The 4,639-nt window shown below is 32.7% G+C and overlaps 1 non-coding gene across 1 annotated transcript; it reads left to right on the forward strand.

Moving 5' to 3' along the window:
* On the forward strand, positions 1–103 carry LOC111909905 (U6 spliceosomal RNA). Its single transcript, XR_002856411.1, has one exon. It is a non-coding gene; the product is annotated as a U6 spliceosomal RNA (small nuclear RNA).
* The last annotated feature ends 4,536 nt before the right edge of the window (positions 104–4,639 follow it).

A 4,639-nucleotide genomic window follows, 5' to 3' on the forward strand; every position in this document is an offset into this window, starting at 1 on the left:
GTCCCTTCGGGGACATCCGATAAAATTGGAACGATACAGAGAAGATTAGCATGGCCCCTGCGCAAGGATGACACGCACAAATCGAGAAATGGTCCAAATTTTTAGTTGGCGAACTCAAACGACAGATGGATATCTGATTTTGAAGAAGAGGGGGAATTATCTGTAGCATTGTTAAGAACACGGCTCGATAGGGCATCCCACCCGGTACCAGATGGTGAATTCACATGGTCTAACGCGGTTCCAAAAAAGGTCGCGTGCTTCGTATGGAGGGCAAAACAAAATCGAATCCCATCAAAGGTGGCGCTAATCAAAAGAGGGGCCCATGTTAACGCCATTACTTGTGATGTGTGCCAAGTAATTGATGAAACAACGGATCATTTGCTGATAGAGTGCCCGGTGGCGAAAGAAGTGTGGTCAAAGATGGAACAATGGTGTGGTATAGCGAATTCCATCTTGGAGTGTACTACAGTCAAGGAGGTGCTGGCGAAGGACAGAAGATGGGGAAACTGCCCAAAGGAAAAGAAAATTGCTGAAGCTATAAAATATGGGACAGTTTGGTGCCTCTGGAAGGCAAGAAACGAAAGAGTTTTCAGAAACATTAGAAGTCAACCGGCGAAGATAGTGGATAATATCAAAACGGTATTATTCACTTGGATAAAACATAGAATCAAAAAAGGTGTCTTGGATTGGAATTTATGGTGTAACAATCCGCTAAAATGCGGATAAGTGTATGTAGGCGTTATCTTGTAAAACTAAATTATTTTGTACTCTTTCGCTTCTCTAGCATCTTGCTAGTGAAGCCTTTATAATATATTTGCCGGTTCCAAAAAAAATCTACGTAATAAGAGGGCATTTTTTTTTTCATTCATATAATTTTAAACAATTTACCAATACATTTAAACCAGTTAAAATCCAACATATAATCAATCGTATCTAGTCGGAAAAACATATATGTCAATGTCAAAGTGTGAGGGCAGTTGGAAATCACTTCCTCCAATCCACATTATTAGTGCCTAGTTTGACTTTTTATGTCATTAAGGTGACAATTAAGTCCCAATTTGTCAATCTCATTCACTCTCTATCCAAGGACATTATCTAAGATTACAAGATAACAAGAAGCACGAGAGCAACTTGGACAATTAAGACAAGTGGGGACGACAGGTTTACTCGTGTGTAAATAAAGATATACGAGGCGTTAACTTTTAGAGATTCAATCAATAACATGTTTTGTGATGGATACAGTTGATAGGCTTAATTACATGCATTGTATTATTATAAGAGTATCCACAAAAACAAAAGTTTTTGGTTAAGTTATTTTCATGTCGTCTCAACAAAATATAAAGTCAAAATATCTCTATAATAATAAAACTTTTTGGTTAATTCTTTTCGAAAATTAAAAATGAAAAAAATAGGTAAAAGAATCAAAAAGCTTTTGGTAATAATTTGTAACTACCCAAACTTTTTGAAAAAAAACTTATAACATGAAAAAGCTCCTCTATAGCTTGTTTAATTTAATTGAACTTATCTGACCTTAAAAGCTCATATTAATGGATTGATTGTTTCTTGTATCATCAAATACTAATCATCTAACCTTCTTCCACCCATGCATCTTTGTTTATGATACATACCATTGTCAAGAAAATCACTGGCACCACCAACTCCTCTCATGGCCTCATCCAATGTGAAGATTAAATACACCATCTCTGATGAGTGTTTAACTCATGAATCAATTCATGACAAAGATGTAAATAATTATGTTTAATCTTAATATTGATCAGGAATATATGTTGGTTACAATAGTCAATAGGTAGCATTGTGTTATGAACGTGTGAAAGAACGATCCAAACTAACCAAATATACATCACTATATATAGACACGTATAAAGTGCTATCAACTGATCACAAAAAGATACATGAACTAAACGATGACGTATACAAATAATTCCATGTATGATAAAAAGATATATCGAAGAGTTGACACTTCGATATAGAGAACACTCTGTTACTCCTTCAAACTTCTCTTCAACAAATAAGTAGACTTTGGATATACAATTAGCACTTCAACAATCTTCACAACTTCGATAGCCTCTACAATCTCCTCTCCCATCCTCTGTAGTGAGGCATCCTCACCACTCCCATTCCCATCCTTTTTCGTGAGCCATCCCCACCCTACCCATTCCTTAAATCGAGGATCCTAATGAATTGAAACACAATGGATATGAATAAAAAAAAAATCCCAATTGAATCAACGATTTATAATATGATGATTAACCTTTGAAACACAATTGGTGAAGTTTTCTCTAACTTTGTTTGACACTTTAAATCCAAACAAAATATTTTTTTGTTAATCATTAACGTATAACTCCATTTCCCCCGTCAAGCTTTACGGGAAGCCGACATCTCCCACACAAAGATATATACATCAATGAACTTTTATGAATAGCAAAATCAAAAGCTACAACCAACGTAAAATGAAGCTAAGAAGTTTGATCGCAAAATGGGCATATACGAGGACACATTGGCACATTCTATAATTGGAGGATTTTTGATCCATTATGGTTGGAATTGATCCTTTGAAAGTGTATGCCAATGGGTGCACATGTCATGTCACCCGTTTAGTAATGATCAACTTTTGAATGTTATGTATTTGAGTAATATTGGGAAGATGGGTTTGGAAATCATTGTGGAGAGTGGGAAATCTTGAGGGCAATTAAGAATGATAATTTCTAGTTATGTAGCATTTGGAAAACTAATTTGTTTGAACTTAACAAAATTTAATTCTTTTGAACACATTGATTATTGTATTATCTAGAGAGATTCGTAAAAGAATATTTTTTTCGTCTTAGGACAATGCATTCACATGCCTCAATATAAACTTATTTTATTGTGTAATCATCATATTCAAGTACGTTTACCGATCGATTTGTTGAAAATTTATATTAGTTATCTATTTTTTTTTTATTGTTTTAACTATATATTTTTTGATTATATACTCCTGTCATAACATTCTTAGACAAACCAAAGAGCTCAAGAATGAATCAACAATCCATCATCAAAACTCATGTGGAAAAACTTAAGAAATCCAAAGGTTCAAATTTAATAAGATGTTTTATCTAACAACTCTTCATGTTAAGAATGTTTTTAGTGATGAAATTCTACCATATCCCATTGGTGAAGGACAAAATCCAATCACTGCTGCCCAAATGACTAAACATCAAAGGACTGTGGCATCTTGGAAATTGAATTAATATAATTATAGAAATTATATTTTGAATGCCTTGGATGATTCTTTATATTATATCTACTCTACTTTTGCTCCTGCAATAGAGATATGAGAATTACTAGAAATGTAACACCCGGTTTTCGGGGCTAGAAATTTAAGGTAAATTTAAATTTTTATGGAAATAAATTAATAATAAATAAATAAGTAAGTAATGTAATAAGTTAGAATGACATGAGTAATAAAATAATAATAATAATTTGCTAAATAAAATAATTTAAAACAATAATGGTGTACACATTGGATTAATATAAATGAGATTTTAAAGACTTAAGACGTTAGGAAATCATGGTTACAAGTATCAAACCAATAAAGTTCGGTTTGACAAAGATTTTTTTAATCCACTTGGATGATTTGGACTTAGTAAGTCACATTTAGGATGGAGATGGAATTAGGATTTCCTTTCTTAAAGTAAAGTCAAACATATTGGACTATTGGGCTATTTTTGCCAAAATGCAAAATTAACGGGTAGGAGTTGTAAAATCAGAAAATAAGAACATAATCTCTTCTTATTTCAGAACTTTGATCGATTGGAGAGGAAAAACAAGGAGGAAATGACGATTTTCATGAAGATCGCCTCCTAGATTCGATTCCAAGTTTACTAGGGTTCATTTGACATCAAGTGTGACGAAAACTATGATTCTAAGGTATAACTCTACCCCTTTATACCTTGATTTCAGGTTTCATGTTTGAAGTATAATCTAAAACCGATTTTATGTTGAAATGATAACCATGTCTTCGATTTCTAACCCTCTTTAGATGTTTTTCATGATATTAAGCTTAAATCCACGATGCATTTAAAGGGTTTGATGATTTGGAGGAAATCTATCAAAACAAAACCCTAGAAAATTCATATAATGTTTATGGGGTTGTCAAGTTATATCATATATGATTTAATGATCATTGTTGTAGCTTTGTTGTAATAAATGAAAGAATCAAGTTTTGATACATTGAATTTTGGATTTATTAGTAGTCATTGATTTCCTTTTAGTTTTATGGAATATGTTGATGTAAAGGATGTTCATATTCATGAATAGATACATTTGGGAGTAAATTAGATGTAAAACATGAATAATCTCTTGATTTATAAGTGGTTCTAGTGATTGTTTGACCATAAAGGAAATTTGGGAAAATATGGAATGGATTTGGTGATTCCATAGTTACACTAAGTTCCTAGAATCCTTAGAATGTGTTTTAGCATGGTGTTGTGCACTTGGAACATTCATTTGGATATTTACTGACTTTGGAATAATCATATTAGATCTTCCTCCCTTTATGTACAAATTCTAGTTTCACATGTTGTTTGTAAGTTGAATTTGATTTTCATCTCATTTGAGGACTAGGGTTTTGTGTTCTAAG

This window comes from Lactuca sativa, chromosome 4 (genome assembly GCF_002870075.4).
Source record: "Lactuca sativa cultivar Salinas chromosome 4, Lsat_Salinas_v11, whole genome shotgun sequence".
Lineage (NCBI taxonomy): Eukaryota > Viridiplantae > Streptophyta > Magnoliopsida > Asterales > Asteraceae > Lactuca > Lactuca sativa.